Below are 18,872 nucleotides of genomic sequence, written 5' to 3'. Positions count from 1 at the left end.
GTGTGGAGCAGCACTATAGGGGAGAGAGACATATTTTGCCACAGATGTGTATGACAGCAGAGAATGGTGAGACTCAGTAATCCTGGCTTCCATTCTGAAAAGGACTGTGCTCTAAAGGGCATGAACTCTTCTACCTGTTGTCCCCAAGTTTGTCCTCTTCTGCCCCATCCCTTCCAACCTGTCCCTTTACTAGTCCCATCTCTTGCTTGCCCGAGCTCCTTGTCCCAGTCCTGTTGTCCTTGCCTGCCCAGTTCCAATCTCCACTCCTCAGGCTTCTCATCTTCAGGCCCTCTGTAAGAAGGCTACCTAGCGGCAACTTTAAATAAATATACAGGGGAAAACCATTAAAGGCATTATTTGAAATAGTTTTTGCACCAAGGGATTCCTTCAGATGGCCACCTGACAAATGGCCAGACTTTTTACCAAATTAGATAACCATGAAGCCCAGTTTAATGCAAATAATACTAAGACGGCCTGAGCTATTCTGTCTGCCAGGGCCAGGACACCGAATTTAGAGACTTTCCTTAGGAATGGAGTTGAGGTTGCTGCTAAGCAAACCCTGGCAGTCTCTACTGGTGGGTTTCACTTTCCTGTGATTTAAGTGATTCCCCCATGTGCCTAGTAGACAATAAATCTCCTACCTCCAAATATAATTGTGTGAACAGTGGCACTGGAAAGCTTTTTTAGAATGGGAGTGCTGCAACCCCTCTTACCTCTGTCCGCGCCCCTTGCTGCCCTGCAGAGCTGGGGTCAGGAGCAGGGCCATGGCTCTGGGATGAGAGGACACGGACAGGGTAAGGGGCTAAGGCTGGGGCCACAGCTGGGGGTGGGTGTGGAGCCCAGGGCGTGAGGCCAGCAACCGGGACCACGACTGGGCATGGGGCCGGCAGCCAGGACCGGAGCCAGGCGCAGGGCCCCAGGGCACAGGGCCATATGTTGGGCCAGCAGCTGGGCACAGAGCAAAACCCCGTGCAAAACCTGGGCTTGCCCCCCACACCATTAGTTCCCTCGCCTATGTGTGGGAATAGGATGAGTCTCTTTCTGCTCTATCCTCAGCAATATAGGCAGATCCTGAGTCGGTGTTCAAATTCACTCCTTCCTGGTCTTTGGCTTTATTGGCAACTCCAAAACAATAATGCAGTATAAACCTTTGCATGTTTCCTTCTAGATGTTGGCTGTTTCCCTCCAAGACCTCTTTTGGCCTAAGACACATAGCTACATTTTTATCACTTGACTGGTTCCAATTGGACCCATTTCTAAGCATGTCTCAGCAGTAATTACCGTGAATCTTAACATAGAATTTTGGCTTAGGTTGGTTCAACAAAACATCCCTGCCTTCCAGTACAGGTTTTTACAACCTGTTACAACTGAGAGCTTGGTCAAATAATTTCATCTTCTTTACCATTCCACAATGTTAGAGCTTTGACTAGATCCCTTTAAAACTTGCATACAACCACACAACTGCAATAAGTGCTGTTTCAGACCTAGTGAAAAGAAAAGATGCAGTGGTTTAATTCAACAACATGTGAATATCAACAGTACAATAAAAACCTCCTAGTCAAGACTCATTCCAACACGTGGTTGGAAGGGGTGCTGGAACAATTTTTACAGTGGGGGTGCTAAGAGCCATTGACCAAACTGTGAACCCTGTATATAATGGAAACCACTTCAAGCCAGGGGATGCGATAGCACCCCCAGTCACCCTAGTTTCAGCATCTATGGTGATTGGGCACCTGAGAAGTAGCTGAACCCACCAGGAGGGAGAAGAATGGCTTCTTAGTGGTCCTGTGGTAAGCAGTCAGGCGGCCAGACACAGTTAGCCTGTGATTATCTGCCAAGGGCAAGAACGTCAGCAGTCATCTTCAGAGAGCCTCAGCAAGGCCACCTAGGAACACATGATGTTGGTGGCAGCAGGGGAAACCAATATATCATTAATGAATTGAATAAATACTCTGCTAAAAATTCAGTCAGAAGGAGTAGTACGTAGATTGCACCATTCTGTCAATGACTTAGTGATTTATTATGAGCATTTGTCAAATACTATAAGACTCATGTTCTTACTATATTACTACTATAAATATTTTAAGGATTTCATGTTCATTTTATGTATTTATTTTACAATCAATTGATGTATAGACAAGTGCAATAGATGATAGCCATTGAAGACAGCTGATCTGCTTTTCAGCACATTTGTCAAAGTTATGCAAATACAGTCAGAAACCTGGATATAACTATTGCAATGACAACGGAATATACTTGTGTACATGTATCAAAGGTTCAATGTTTTTGAGTAAGTAAAACATTTTTCCTAAGAAAAATATTTTTGGAAAGGTGAGTTTGAAACATCAGCTCTACTAGTCCAAACACGTATATAACTTATGATGCAGTATAGCAGTTAGAAAACAGTCTGTAAATTGTTTCCAAAATTTGCTATCTCTAGATGAAACTTTAGTTATTGTAAACAGTTTGTCAGCTAAAGTAGATAAGTAGATGTTGTTCCATAGAAAAATTTTATTTTTTCACCATGCAGGAAGCCAGGTTGTCACTCTATATTAACTTAGAGATAAAAAAAACTACAGCTAGTAGCTAGACTTGGAAACCACCAATTAAATGGGAATAACAGGATACATTAATACACTTCTTGCCAAATGAGTGGATTATTTTGTACATTTTTGGCAACTAACGAAAAATGATATTTCTTCCAGATTTTAGGTAATAGGATCCTAGGAGAAATAAGCATATATCACTGAGCCAGTGGGAACAGAACTCAACTTTACCCCCAAAAAATAATTCTTTCCTTTTCTACAGTAACTAATTATCTAAAAAAAATTTTTTTAATTCCTGCTAGATCAACACGCACAACCATTATTATAGTAAATCTAATACTGGACTATTTAATTCTTCACATGTAGGATTACATTAGATACAGTTGAACCGATGATTATTTCTGGGCAGTTATCTTCTTAGACAAAGAATAAAGATGACCATGTTGTTTTATTACTAAATTACTTGCTATCCCTACACTTTAAGTCTTACTTTAGAACAAAAATCCCACATAATTTTGCTGTATGTAATATATTACAAAAGGTTTCAAAAATTTATTAAATATAATTTATATTATTATTTGCCTTAAAAGTACAATTGTAAGCAAAACACAAATTTTTCTGTGCCAAAATCCTCTTTCCCTAACATTTTTTTGGAAAGATGATAGTTTAAGTATGAAATTATTAAGCTTTTTGATTTTTTGCCATTTGGAATAATTTTCTGTAGAACATTTTATCCAGTCAAATTAAGAAATAGGATGTAGTCCCTCTGCTGAATGATAAAACAGACTTCAAGATTTTTCTTTTGAGTTTTCCTGTCTATTTGTCTTTCCGTTCCATTGCTTGTATGTTGTGATGAATATTTTGCCTCTAGTTATACATTAAAAAAAACCAAAAACCCAAGCCTCACTTCAAAAAAAAAATTCTACCTCAAAAGGCAACAATTGTACCCATTAGCAAGGTCAGTGATTTGGAGAAACCTGGTAAATAGCAGCTACCAGAAATCCACTAGAATAGTATCTCTAGCAGGTGATAGATTAGTTGGAACAAATTGGAACCATTGCACTTCGGCAATCCTGGTTTCTTTCAAACTGTTTTTAAAATGTCGTCATTTTAATACACAATCTCAACCCTGTAGAACAGTCCACAGCAGGTTAATTTGAATCGTATGATGTGTCACTGCCCTCAACTGACATGAGCTCCGTTCCATGTGTGAAGCCATAATAAATCCATTCCCAACCGAAGCAAATTCCCTGTGAGAAGGTGAACTAATCCAGGCCTCACACTGGCATGTTAGCCCTCTGTAATTGAAAGCAGGGCCACCTGTTCCCAGCACAGTTAGCCTATAGAGAGAAAATTAGCATTAGATCAGATACTTAATATATTGAAAAATCATTCATACTTCTTGCAAGTTCAGCTGTGGGATGCTTAACATGACATCATATATAAACTTAGGAATGTGCCCACTTGATCCCATTTTAACAGTTTTGTTAACCATGGTGTTTGTTAACTTTGAAATGAGAATTTTTTGATTTAATGAGAGCAGACACGTGAGAAGGGGAACTGGCCAGGGTGCAGACTTTTCTAATTAACTCAGGGTCATTTGCAAAAACATTTGAGCTCTCTGGTATTTTTTTCATTGTTCTTTTACAAACAAGTTTTGAACCACTGACACTGTAGTCATGAAATGACATTTATTTGATTAAGAGGACAAACAGAAATATGCCAAATATAGTAGTGTGCGCATGTTATTTTTTATTGACAGAGTTATTTTTATTAAAAATCACAATTCAAGGATTCAGTGAGGTGTGAAGATAATGCAGATAAAATGTTCAAAAGTGGCTTAGGTACTTAGCAGCCTAAGACCCACTGACTTTAAATGAAACATAGCTTTCTAGATGCCTATGTCACTATTGAAAATGGGACTCAGGCTCTTAAGTCAGGTAGATGGTTTTGAAAATGTTACTCTATATCTTTTCCATCATTTTGACGTGTCTTCCGTGCTTTTAAAGTCTACTTTTACCTTTTGCTGATTCTTTATTTCTTTTCTTAGGATTCTTTTATTTCTTAAAATGCTACAGCGGTGCAGCTGCACCTCTGCAGCTGCGCTGCTGTAGTGCTTCAGTGAAGACACGGCCTATGCCAACGGGAAGGTCTCCTATTGGCGTAGGTTCGCCACCTGCCCGAGAAGTGGTAGGTAGGTCAATGGGAGAATTCTGCTATTGACCTAGTGCTGTCTACACCAGGGGTTAGGTCAGTTTAACTGCATCACTCAGGGATGTGGATTTTTCACAGTGTAGACCAGGCCTCTGAATTACAGGCTCTAGGATCCTTTCCAGGCTCTTCCCCAGATTTGCTGGGTAACCTTAAGCAAATTACTAAACCTCTTTGTGCCTCAATTTCCGCATCTGTAAAAAGGGAATATTAATACTTAATTACTGTTCGCCTTCATGATGATGCCTCCACAGACATCAACTGTAGTTATTTGCCTAGTCACATAGCACCTGAAACATTTTTGAAAAGTAGTTGGCAGCTAGAGGCATGTACAATTCAGTATCAATATTCCATAGATCATCTATGCAGCCCCTGGAGTCCCTGCAACACATGAACTACAGGCAGAAGAGAGAGGAGAGAGAGACCAGGAATGTAGGCTTTTGGAGTGCTACTTAAGAGTATATGGTTCCCTGAAGTCACAATCCACATTATTGGTTCTGCTCTTGATTCTTCAGTCCCAGCAACAAGTAAGGGGGTGTTTTCTGATACTGGTGCTAGTACTGGCTAGTGTCAGGTTGGAGAAGGAAGGATTCTGAGCCTGGGGATGGATTTTCTAAGTTTAGAGCGGTGTGTGTGCACGCACAGTAGGTGTTCATAATTAAGGGGGATGGTTCTGAGCTACCAAGGCTAGGTAAGAAGAGAAGGGGTTTTCCGCTTTGGGGACAGGTGTGTGTGGGAGGGTGTTTCTGTGCGGTTGGGTTGGAAGGAAGTGGGGAAATTCTGAACCGGGAGTGGAATGGGTTGAGTTGCAGGGTTAACGCAGGAGGGAATAAATTGGTTTTGTCACGGTGATAAGAAGCAGATGTTAGGATAGAGCTAGACCGGAGGGAGTGAGGTATTGGGGCTGGGAAGGAGCAGTGAATGGACGACAGGGAGAATAAATACTGTTTTCTCCTACCTTCATCTTTTCTGTCATGTGTCCCAATTTTTAAGTTATTTCTCTAAAAGGGGGAAGAGAGAAAAGGGTGTCCCCTTCTCCTCACAAATCTCTCCCCAAAAGGCTTTCCTGTGACCCTCCTGAACACAGTTTTCCACTTTGTAAATATGATTGACTTGCAGAGAAGCGGAGGATGGGGGGAAGGTACTTACGCCCTACAGCCCCATCCATTATTTTGAACACCACACTGCCATTAGGCTGATCCATCTTAAAATAATTAGGCTGACGATGCATTTCTCTTGCCTTGGAATATCCTTGTTTCAGATAGGCATAAAAATGCTTTTTGAGCCTCAGGAAAAGGCTCTTAATGCCTATGACGGCTACAAGGTCCTCTCAGAAAGGGCCCAAAATGACCATAAGACACTGCTTCACAGCATGCTCCTGCATTAAGTCCTGGGAGACCTTTTCCTAAAGAACTCCTGCGAAGCATGAAAAAACTCCTTAGGTGTTTGGCTTCCAAGTCTTCCATAGGTGCCAAAGCCTGAATCAAAATTGGAGATTAAAAGAGGAGTCATTCTCTTGTAAAGGCATCCGCTGATGAACCATCTAAACATTTTGACTGGCTAAAGATCTGAGTTCTATGTGGCGGAGGCATGTTCAAGGGTGACACATGATTAAACAAAATGTAGTGCTCCAGATGCCAGATTTGACCAGACCCCGTGTGATTGGCTTTTCTAGATCTTAGGAGCCCCTAGAAAGGGAGGACTTCCTGGGATCCAGGCTGATCAGGTATATCAGGGCTCATATGAAATATATATAGCCAGAGCATCAGGGAGCCAAAATGCCCTTTGAAGGCTCTGGTGAAATCTGAAATAAAATCCTAAACCTAAGCATTATTTTTTTTTCTGTTTCGTTGTTTGCTTGTCTCCTCTCCCTTCATGTTTATTTCAGTGGCTCTCCATGGAGAATTCCTCACTTCTTCCCCTCTTTTCTCCGTTCTTCTTTCCATTCTCTCTCATCTTCTTACATTTTCCCCTCATGTTCCTTTATCTTCATAGTGGGGCTTCTCCGTTGGTGATTGGAGGCAGAGTAAACCTTTTGTTCTGGCTGGAGTATAGACCACCCATATTTCCCCCCACCCAAAGCAATAGCTACAGATATCTGTTTATGACCGAGCTTTTTCAGGCATCTTAACTAAAACATTTTCCTTACCCAGTTTTTTTTTTTGAATATTGGATTTGTTAAAGAAAATCTGCAAATGTTTGGAACTTTGGGATTGAGGTTTTCTGATGTATTTTCCTGTCCCATCATCAGGATGGCAGACAAGGAGAAGAAAGGAAAACAAAGGCCAAGAGATGCATTGTGTGCTCATGTATATCCTGACACAGAGGGCCTGGCTTGTTTATTCTTATCATGTGGTCCACTCACTGCAGGTGGTGGCTCCTCCTGGCCTCTCTGGGGATTACCTCTTTCCAGGTCTGAGGCCCTTTTCTGCTGCTCGCTGCACGCCCTGCTGGCACTCTCTCTCTCGGTCTCTGTGACTCTAGGTGCTCCTTCTTTGTGACTTGGCCCTTCTGCCAGGTCACGATACATATTTCCCTTTCCAGGGTATCAAAGTCTTCTCACTCACTGTCCCTATGGTGCCACTTCCTCAGTGTCTGGTAGAGGAACTCGGGCCCACCCCTTACTCTGGGTTCCAGCTCAGGGACCTTGTAGTCAGCAGCCCAAATCTGTTCCATCCTTGATCTTTACTGCCTGTTCCCTGAGCCTGTCCTTACCTTCTGGCTCTCCCTCCTTCGCTTGCCAGCCCCATAGCTCCCTTCTCCCAGGAAGCAATTGTAGGTTACTTGCTTCTACAGCTTCAAACACACCTCCCTTGTCTCAGAGAATGATCGCAGACTGCTACCTTGCAGACTCTTCTCTACGGCCAACTTCCCATTTTATAAACCCAGTCCAGCTCGTTCCTCCTCAATTGGGCTCCCTCATTATTTGCCCCAATCCCAGTCAGGGGGTTACTTAAGCCACCCGATTCCCCTTAGTTGTGGACTGTCTGTGGCCCCCTTCTTAGTCTACATTAACCCCTTCAGGGCAAGTGTGGGGTGAACACCCCATCACAGTCCTGTCGGAATACCCAGTGACAGTAAGATTCCAGACATGTATGGAGTGCTGGTGCCCCCCATAATGACTATGGGGAAGATTCCACATTGCAGCCAGTGCATGGGGCAAAGGCCATGCTGAGATGGCTGAGCAGGCACCAGTACTGCTTTCCCATCCCTTTTCAAGCAGGATCCAAAGCAGGAGGGAGCAGCAGAGGCAACTTGAAAGCAGACTGTGGAGAAAATATCTGTATTAGTTCAGAGTCTTAGCAACACCTCCTATGCAGTTGTTTCTAACTATAGTAGCTTCTCGGACAACCTCAGTCATGCTGCCATTTCGCCTCTAAAACCAGCCCTGCCCCAGATTCCAGTACAGCTGCAACAGGAAGTGACTATGTGTGTTCTCACCACTCCCCCAAATGCCCACTAACCAGTTAATAGGAGTGCCACCAGAAGTAGTGCCATGACTGCTTGTCTCCCTGGGGAAGCAAGCAGCTTATGTCTCCACAAACAAGGGACTATCCTACCCCTACTGTCTGGGGAAACCATGCTCCTCCTGTGCCTCCTGTCCTGGCTAGGCTTCCCTTGACAGTAGTCAGGATGGACTGTTAAAGTGACCAGGATCCAGTTCCACCATCCTCAATAAACAGGAGCCTTAGTCTGTCAATAGGACAAACAATAGGGAAAAAAATCCTGCCCAGGAGTCTCATTCTGCTCCCCAGAGCTTATCCCTTCCCAACATAAAAAGTGTTAACAAGGGAAATCTGAGGATGGTAAAGACAATTCTGATTTGTATTCAGAGTGGCTCTTTAGTAATGAGGAAATGTCTGAATTGCAAGCCTTGAATCTTCTCAAAATAAAGGTGAAGAAAAGACTAGTCATTGCACTGCTCACATTTGTCACTGGTCCAGCATCATAAGAGTCTCTAATAAAAGAAATCCAAAAGCTAGAAGAGGCTTCATAAATTGTCGTTAGCTCCCCATTCCCAATTTGGATCAAGGTAAGAAAGACAAAGAAACCCAAGGCAAATATTTCCCCCTCCTGCTTCTTTTAAGATTATGTTAAGGAAAGTGTTACGTATGGTTCAGGTGTGAACTGCACCTGTGAACTCTCTCTGTCCGTGGGCAGTTCTTTCAAGTGACAGGCCAACACCTGGGGATTTTAACTGCCCAGATATCTGTTGGAAAAGTAATATGGCAAAACACAAAATATCCAGTAAGTTCTTGGTATGTATTGGTAACAACTTTTTGTTTTGGGAAATAACCAGGAGGACAGCCATATTAGACTTTATTCTGATCAACAGGGAGGAATTGGTTGCAAATCTGAAGGTTGAGGACAATCTGTGTGAAAGTGATTGTGAAATGATAAATTTCATGATTCTATTAAAAGGAAGGAGTGAAAGCAGCAGAATAAAGACAATGGACTTCAAAAAAGCAGATTTTAACAAACTCAGAGAACAGGTAGGTAAGGTCCCATGGACAGAAAATCTAAGGGAAAGATTGCTCAGGCACAACAGCAAACTGTCCTGATGCAAAGGAAAGATAGGAAAAATAGTAAGAGGCCAATTTGGCTGCATTAGGAGCTCTTTAATGACCTGAAAATCAAAAAAGAATCCTATTAAAAAATTGGAAACATGGACAAATTGCTACGGTTGAATTCAAAAGACTAGACAAACATGTAAGCCAACATCCGAAAGGTAAGGCACAAAATGAGTTACTAGCAAGGAACATAAAAGACAAGGTGAAGAGGTTCTGGGAATACATTAGGAGTAGGAGAAAGATGAAGGAAAGTGCAGGGGGCTCTACTTAGCGTGAAAGGAGAGCTAATAAGGGATAACATCTAGAAGGCTGATGTGTTTAATGCCTGTTTTGCTTCAGTCTTCATTTAGAAGGTAAATTGTGACCAGATACTTAACACAAAGGAGGAGGGGGAGAATTCAAGACAAAATAGGGAAAGAATAGGTTATTTAAAATATTTAGATAAGTTAGATCTATTCAAGTGAGCGGGGCCCGATGGAGTTCACACTAGGGTACTTAAGGAACTAGCTGAAACAATCTCAGAACCATTAGCAATTATCTTTGAGAACTCAGAGAAGGTAAGTGAGATCTCAGAGACCTGGAGAAGGGAAAACAGAATGTCTATCTTTAAAGGAAAGAACAAAGAGGACCCAGGAAATTATACACCTGGAAAGATATTGGAACAAATTATTAAACAGTCAGTTTGTTAGCACCTAGAGGAAAATAGAGTTATAAGTAATCATCAACATGGATTTCACAAGAACAAATCATGCTAAATCAACCTAATTTCCTTCTTTGACAGGTTTACTACCCTATTGAATAGTATGGGAAATGGAGGTGTACTATATCTTGATTTTAGTAAGGCTTTTGACACAATCCCACCTGACATTGTCATAAACCAAACTAGGGATACGTGCTCTATGAAATTATGATAAATCGGCAAAACTGGTTCTAAAACTATATTCAAAGAGTAGTTATCAACGGTTCGCTGTCAAACTGGGAGGATGTATCTAGTGGGGTCGTGCAGGGGTCTGTCCTGGGTTTGGTACTGTTCAATATTTTCATTAATGACTTGAATATTGGAGTGAAGAGTATGCTTATAAAATGTGTGGGTGACACCAATATGGGAGGGGTTGCTAGGACTTTGGAGGACTGAATTAGAATTCAAAATGACTTTGATAAATTGGAGGATTAGTCTGAAATCAAAATAATGATGTTCAATAAAGACAAGTGCCAAATCCTACACTTACAAAGGAAAAATCAAATGCAGAGATACAAAATATAACTGGATGGACAATAATACTGCCGAAAAAGATTTGAGGATTATAGTGGATTACAAATTGCATATGAATGAACAATGTGATGCAGTTGCAAAAAAGGCTAATATCATTGTGCGGTGTATTAACACAAGTGTTGTATGTAAGACATAGGAGTTAATTGTCTCACTCTTCTTGGTACTAGAGAGGCCTCAGCTATAGTACTGTGTCCAGTTCCTGATGCCTCACTTTAGGAAAATATGGACAAATTGGAGAGAGTCCTGTGGAGAGCAACAAAAGCGATGAAAGGTTTAGAAAACCTCACCTATGAGGAAAGGTTAAAATGAGAAGAGACAACTGAAGGGGGATCTGATAGCAGTATTCAAATATGTAAAAGGCTGTTATTAAGAGGATGGTGATCAATTGTGCTTACTGAAGGTAGGATAACAAGTCATCTGCTTAATCTGCAGCAAGGGAGATTTAAGTTCAATATTAGGAAAAGCTTTCTAACTATAAGATAGTGAAGTATTGGACTGGGCCTCCAAGGGAGGTTGTGGAATCCCTGTCACTGGAGGTTTTTAAGGACAGGTTAGACAAACGCACCTTTCAGGAATGGTGTAGGTATATTTGGTCCTGCCTCAACACAGGGGCTGGACTAGATGACCTATCAAGGTCTCTTCCAGCTCTACATTGCTTTGATTTTATAAGAGACTAAGGCCATGTCTACACTAACAAGCTTACAGCGGCACAACTGTATCAATACAGCTGTGCTGGTGTAAGAGTGCTCATGTAGCCTCATTATGCGATGGGAGAGAGCTCTCCTGTCAACATAATAAAAGCAGCTCAGTGACTGGCAGTAGCCATGTCAGTGGGAGAACATCTCCCACCGAAATAGCGATGTGTACATGAGCGCTTATGCCGGTACAACTTAGGTCTCGTGGTGGGGAACACCCCTGAGCAACAAAAGTTTTGCCAGCATAAGTGCTCGTGTAGGCATGTTCTAAAGCAGTTGTCTAGAAACAGACAGTTTGTGCCCACCAGTCTTCTAAGTTCTGAAGAAGACTATTAATCAGGAAGAGGATATGTAATAGATTGATCTGGATTTTCCTCCCGTGCCCAGACTACAGTTCTGCAATATCTAGCATCCCCAAATCCACAGCATGATTTGGGGGAACCCCATCCAAAGGAGGCAGTCCACATGAGAGGGCTTCTGCAGAGATGTGCGATTTTATAGAACTGATCCAGTACCCTGAAAGAAAGATGTTTGACATCTCCAAAATTAAAGAATTCAGGAAGGACAAACAACTCATCTCGTATCTACTTCACATTTGGCCATAAAACCTCTCCTATCAAATGACCGATCCTGTGGAATCTACTCAATATTCTTTATGGTTCTTGAAAGGAACCAAGATGTGCAAGCCATCTTGGATCTTGAATTGCTCAATGTGTTCACCTGGAAATCTAAATGCATTATGTAGACTTTAAATAGAATCCCTACTCCTTCTGAATTTTCTGTCATTGATAGATGCATGACCCCCTGTTATTATGGTATGTCACCATAAGTATATATGCTTCTGAAACTACAGGAGACGCTTTCAGTACAGGACCCTGCCTTTCAGTCCATCACCCTCACAGAGTGTCTTTAACAATAGGCTTCCTAGAATGGGAACCAACCTCTACCCATTGCTCATCAGATCACCCTCAAGAAAGAAAAGGGGCCCAGTTATGGCAGCAGCTGTAGAAATATGGCTTTATGGAAAACAAAGAAAAAGACACATTTTTCAAATACAAAGACTACAACTTCTGGTGGGTCACGTTAGACACAATTGAGGAAAGTGTCTTCATTTTGAAAGAGAAACTGAGGAAGATTACAAAACAATTCATCTAATGTTAGAAACCCCACTAAGATTTCTAATGCAGCTAGCTAGAAGTTATGCTGGTATCATGTGGAACCAAACACTTCCCACAATCTAACCCTCCATCAGATAACTATTTCTTAGAAGAGTTAAGGTGCTTCTCCAGTCCTAATAGTTGAAAGCTCTATTCCAGACAGACATCCGTTTTCTTTATAGTAGGATTAAATCTTGTGGTTATGAAGAAGTTTAGTATTTTACAGCTCTGAAAGGTGGTGTTCTGCAAAATACTCAGAAGAGATAGTCCTGTGTCCCAGCTGGGTAAAAGGGCTGGTCTTCCACCAATCCTCTGGGAGAGAGGGAAATATCCATTTAAAATCATGGGATACTCTGAGTCTAAGAAAATAAATTCCCAGCAAAGAACACATTTTCCTTTCTCCTTCCCTCTCACTTCTGCTCTTTGAAAAGATCCTATACTTATGAGATCTATAACTTTTTTACACCCATATTTTTCATTTTGCCTTCTCATGAGGTTTCTTTTCTGATTCACCAAATTAAATATATAGAGCCGAGCACACTGTAGGCCCTATATAAATTAATAGAAAGAATGAACTATTATATTTTCAATTCTGGCACTTCTCAGGATCAAGCCCATTGACTTCAACAGGAGCTTAGGGTACTTAGCACCTTGCAAGATGAGGCACTTCTTTCCTATTCGAAGTATAGGGAAACAATGTAGTACATCAGATATAACTGTGGCAAATGTAGACTTCGTAATGGCGAAACCTATCTGTCAGATACCTAGGCATTACAAGTTAAAGTATATTGCCGTCATCTCCACAGTAATTGGTAAGGATAATACAACATGTATAAATATTAATATTTTCAGAACTGAAGTATGTAAGTCATATATTTTCAATTTTAAGATATATTTATATTTCATATCTACCAAAAGCAAATAGTCATGGTTCTGTCACTTTCTCAGCATTTCAAACAGTCATCCAGTAACTAACTTAGCCATGGATTCTAGGTTAGGCTCTATTGGAAATGGCACAACCTACTGCTGAGAAAACTGACCAAAAAAATCAAACTTTGAAATGCTAAGCAGGAGAAAAAAGATGCTCAAATAAACTGGTTAGTCTCTAAGGTGCCACAAGTACTCCTTTTCTTTTTGTGAATACAGATTAACATGGCTGTTACTCTGAAACCTAAGCAGAAGAAGAAATACAATATTGCCTGGTATTATTTTAACAGACTGATCCATGTATGTGTAGAATTTTTCATTCCACTCACTGGGGTTGACCAACACAACTCAATCATGGCTCTGCCACTTTTGAATTACACAGTCACCCCTAATTCATGGTATAAAAAGACATCAACAGAGCATCCGCAAATATTTCATAGAGAGAAAAAATAGTCACAGTGCTGTAAGTCTGTACCTATTTTTGGTACACCTTTAATAATGAAATGACAAAGGAAGAAATTGTTTCAGACAGAATTTTCAGAGTGCTGGTTATACATTTTCTTTTATAGACGTTATGATTTTGTTAAAACAGGCCATATTGAATCCATTGGGTTTTTTGTAATATATTTCAAAATACATAATAAATGTAAGTAATATGATGACTAATGGGTCAAGTGAAGTTGGAACATTTTAAATGAGAAAATAGCTGGAAATAATTTTCAGGAAACTATTCCAGTTGATTTTTGGTCCCCCACAAGGTATACGTTAACATAAACTCCATAGAATCGCCTCTGGGATCCGAATTCCCTCTCTGATTTCATTATTGCAATGTGATTCTTTTCCTTTCACTGTTAAGTCATCTCCTGGTGTGGTGGGAGCATATAATAAGTGTAATTTATTTATGTTTGTCTAATCTCCTTTTAACTCAATAGTCATTTCATCATTCTGTTTCCTAGTAGCTGTTCAGAAAGTTGTGAAGGGTAATTAGAAACTAATAACTGACAGAACTGGATTCACTTGGTAATCTAAAGATATGTGGCAAGGGAATGGAGAGAGAATTACAGCAAACAGGAAAGCAGATTAATTACATGCACTTTTCACTGGAAGAAAATATTTTTCCATGAGATCCTCTAATACAGTTTATTCATATGTAGTTATGTAATTTGGAATAGTCCACTTTATCCCAGTTTGTTAAGGATCCCTTTATTGTTTATTTGCAGTGGAAGCTCCTCAGATGAGGATGGGGTGGGAATTGCCTATCCTGTTTTGAATCTCATTCCATGCTGCAGGGCAGAGAATTTGCCCTTCAGGAGACAGCTAACGTAGCTATAAGCCACCTTCGCTCCATCCTGATTCTAGTGTAATTTAGATAACTCTGAAGGACTGCCTAAATTACTGCAACCCATGTGTCCGCCTGCCTGTGGACAGCAACACTGCCCAGAATCTCTTCTGTGCTACATGCTGTGGCCCTACCCCCGCCATGCCCTTCCCACCTGTATTCCATGGCTTGTGAAGGTGTCCTCAAAAGATAGTCTGTAGCTGTCTGTCTTAGTTCTTGAACCTGGGGAATTCTTTCCCACCTGTATCCATGGTTTTTAGAGGCCCTTTTACCTGGTATGAAGGGGCCAAGTAAGGGGTTGAAAATTTCACCCATTATGATCTTTATCTGCTGCTGTAAAATGTCACCAATCTCCACTGATATATATTCTGTCCATCACTTAAACAAATTTTCCTCAGAGTGAAGGTTAATGTTCCTTTCACAGTGTTAAGGAGAAAGTATAAAACCCGGCAAACAATAAAATAATGTGGATTGCTCAGTTTTATTTTTATTTTTTATGTTTTACTTAAAATGCCAAAGAATCTTGTTGCATAATTTTGTCATTATGAGATTGTTAAAATATTTGCAATAAAGGCTGCAACGTTAAATTTTCTGCAGTTATGCTTTCGGCTGACCCACCAATTTCTGTTAAGTCTGATTCAATGTATAATAATAACCTGATATAAAATTTGCCAAGTTATCAGGCATGACAACATTTTTTACTGTGTGACACACACAGTTTCAGTGTGGAAAACAGGGAAGCCATCCACTTACCCTGGCTTGTGTTGCTCCTGTGTTTTAGTGCTAACTTTTTTTTTTTAATTGCTTTTTGGATGAATTCAAGGTTTATGAAAGCAAGTGACTAATAGCACTAATTAAATACAGGCATAATGAGACAGGTGCTGTGCAAGTTTCCCTGCTCAGCTCTGCAAGTGCACCTCAGTCCAATCTCTCTGACTAATCTATCCCTATATCTTTCTCTGTCTGAGAGATCCCAAGAGAGTACTACTGGGCAATTACTCATCTGTCCTTTAAGGCTCTCTCATGCAGAATACTCTAGGATTTTATCTTGTCACCTCTCCTGTGGAACATGTATATTAGGATGTATTTATTCTTGCTGTCTGCAGAAGTAGAATATATTGCTGCAGGAAAGCATCAGTAGTCAAATATGCTCTTGAAAAATAAGGTGTCTCGCCTCCAGGTTAGTTTCTCTCATGCTTAACTGTGAAGCAACACCAACCAATATTTTGAATCTGGTCCTTCAGCGCAACTTCATTGATGTATAAAGATAGTCTAACAGGTATGGTTTTCCAAAACATCTAGGTGATTTAGGAAGCCAAATCCCAGTAGGACTTGGGAATTTGGGCGCTTTTGAAAATTTTACTAATAGATTTTTTACTTTTTTAAATGTTTCCTTGTTTATTTGGGATGGTGAGTCCTGGAAAAAATCAGAGAGATTTAGTCTTAGGCCCAGACTTTTAAAGGTATTGCTTTTAGGTGCTGCTGTACTCATCGTTGCAATGCCCAACTGATTTAGGAGCCTACATCTCAATTTTAAAGGGGATTTAGGATTCTAATGCCTAAATCCCTTTTAAAATTGGGATTTAGGCTCCTAAGTCAGTTAGGCATTGCAACGCTGAGTGCAGTACACCTAAATACTTTTTAAAATCTGGACCTCCGTGACTTTCCATGCCCTTCTTTCTCAGTTTATTTCAAGTTGTTACTTATTTTGTTATTTTCTGCCCATCCTTTTAGCCTATATATGGGCCTTTCTGTTATTTACCTGTCTTAGCTAGTGTAACACTTTTCAATTCAACATGGAAAGTTTCACCACAAAAGGAAAATTTTTCAGAAAGGTATTAATTAAAATGGTAAGTTTTATGATTAAAATAGTTTTTCAACTGTAACTTACAGCTAACTGCTGCCAATGAAGCATTAATAACATTTTTCCAGGAAGCCTTTATTCCAAATTCCACATTTGTTTCCTTAAAGATATAATGGAAGTCTGACCTTCCCATTAGCAAGTTTATGTCCTGTCATTGTAGGAAAATAACCCTAATTTTACTTTTAGAGACTAAGGTCCTGATTCAGGAAAACTTTTAAGCTTGTACTTAAGCCTGTTGAAATCAATGGTAAACTTAAGTGTGTGCTTGTGTGATTTTCTGAATTGTGGTGTAAGGATCTAATCTTGCTGCCCTTAACCCTTGAGGTAAAAAGTTTCATATTGCTTGAGAAGCAGAAGAGCTGAGTTCATCTGGATAAACCACAAATCTCAAATGATTTTGCCTTAAAAGAACAAGCTGGTCATTTCAAACTTGAAACTTGGCCCAACTTTGATTTAAAGGTTTATCAACCTATGTGAACCTTTCAACAAACTGTCTGCAACATGAACTTGTAACAAAACCTAAAATTAGGCAGTTTTGTATTTTGTTGTGAACATTTCAGACAGCTGAGTTGTATGAATGAAAGTGATCACAAATTGTGCTCTGTAACTGAAAAGAACTGTACAGAAGGGGGGGGGAAACCCTTTTTTCCTTAAAAAGGCAACTACAATTTTTCATTCTTCATTACCGAATGAAAGCTGAACCCCAAAGCAAAAATGTACTCACAGAGACTGTGTGCAGTGGCTTCTTGTCTGGCTGACTGGATGAAAAGGGGTTGTTGCCCCTACAAGGGGCTCACTCTTCAATTAGTACAAAAGATGAGGAAGGGGGGAAATTACCTGGATGGGCAGGGAGGAACAGGAAGTAGCTGGACCAGGTATGTGTGTGGAGACACTGCCCTTCCAGATGACCTGGGGGAGAGGGCTACTTATACCCCAGGCAGTTGAGGAGAAGCCCTCTGTCACTGTGATCAGGCTGGCAACACCCACCCTCCCGCAGACTGATTAGGAGTAGAACTGGGTTTTCTCATGATCTGCTGTGGGCATTATGCTAGTCGCCTTTTTACTTGGGGGCTGGAAAGGAATTTTTCCCTCACTGCCAGACTGCCCAAGATGGGGTGGGTTTTTTTGCTTTCCCCACAGCTGGTCTGGGACATGGTGGGGTGGCACAGAGGAAATAGGTTATGATGTCACAATGTAATAACTAAAAAATTTGGCAGATGCTCAGTGCAGGTCCTCATTATGGAAGGGATATAGTTATCTGGGGGAGGTGGAATGGATTGGAAGGGGATTTAGAGGAAAGTATCTCTTAAAGGAGGTGGGGAAGTGGGTTCAGGGCTCCTAATGTCTGGTACAGTGGGAAGCCAACTCCCTCCTTTTTTCTAGCCCCCTTAATCCTTATATGAGGGGAGGGCAGCAGGGTCCCAGCAATAGATTACATGGAATCAGGTTGGGTAGGGGGAGGGCTGAAAGTAAGGGGAAACAATTAAGGAAATATTGATGGCCTGCACTGTGTGATTTGCTGTTGGGTATTCCCACATATTTTAAGTGGGTAAAGTTCTGTTTTAATTATACCACATCCATTGCCCCCTGTCTTTCTTATAGTGTGGCCGGGACAATAAAAACTGAGTTAAACCTGGATTTCTGTGCTGAAAGCCCCAACTCACTGGCTCTGAGAAGTGTTCAGCAGCATAAAAATAAGATTTAACTAAACAAAAAACTCTGCTGCCCACCTACACAATCGTCTTGGTACTTTGCGGGAATATAACATCACAACTATTAGAAATGTCATTGCAACCCATGAAATTCATTTTATTGTGATTTCTCAAAATAATGCGTTTTGAGATATTTTAATTAAACCAGGAAGTATCAATATAATTTCACAGGAAGTACCAAGAAGATTTCACAGAGCGGGGAAATATTTATAAAAGGTTACATTATTTCTGTCCTGACTGTTTCCCCAAAGCAGAGATTGAGCATAACTAATTTTTTAGGTTTGCTTTACTGTTCACATTTAAGCACAAAATACATTTAAAACAGTATGATATAACCACTGAGTAGAAAACCAAAAAAGTATACACATTATCCATCAATTTAAGTGTGGTGAAAATTTCCACTGTCAGCTTTAGAGTTTATATACAGTACCACTAGAGTTGCTTGACAAAAACTCAAGGGAACGAGGAATATATATTTTCAGTATGATGCACACAGATTTATGTATTTACCCTCCTACACACTGGAGTTTGTCTATGTCTTTTCATAAGGCTGTGATGATCCCTGAACAGAAACAAG

General features: G+C 40.6%; 1 protein-coding gene across 11 annotated transcripts in view; it reads left to right on the top strand.

The window, feature by feature from the left end:
* VPS13B (vacuolar protein sorting 13 homolog B) overlaps positions 1-18,872 on the top strand; it is a 931,639-nt gene that overhangs the window by 766,762 nt on the left and 146,005 nt on the right. The window lies entirely within an intron of this gene.

The sequence above is a fragment of the Eretmochelys imbricata genome, chromosome 2, assembly GCF_965152235.1.
Source record: "Eretmochelys imbricata isolate rEreImb1 chromosome 2, rEreImb1.hap1, whole genome shotgun sequence".
NCBI classification, from domain to species: Eukaryota; Metazoa; Chordata; order Testudines; family Cheloniidae; genus Eretmochelys; species Eretmochelys imbricata.
This window is presented reverse-complemented; position numbering and strand designations above follow the sequence as displayed.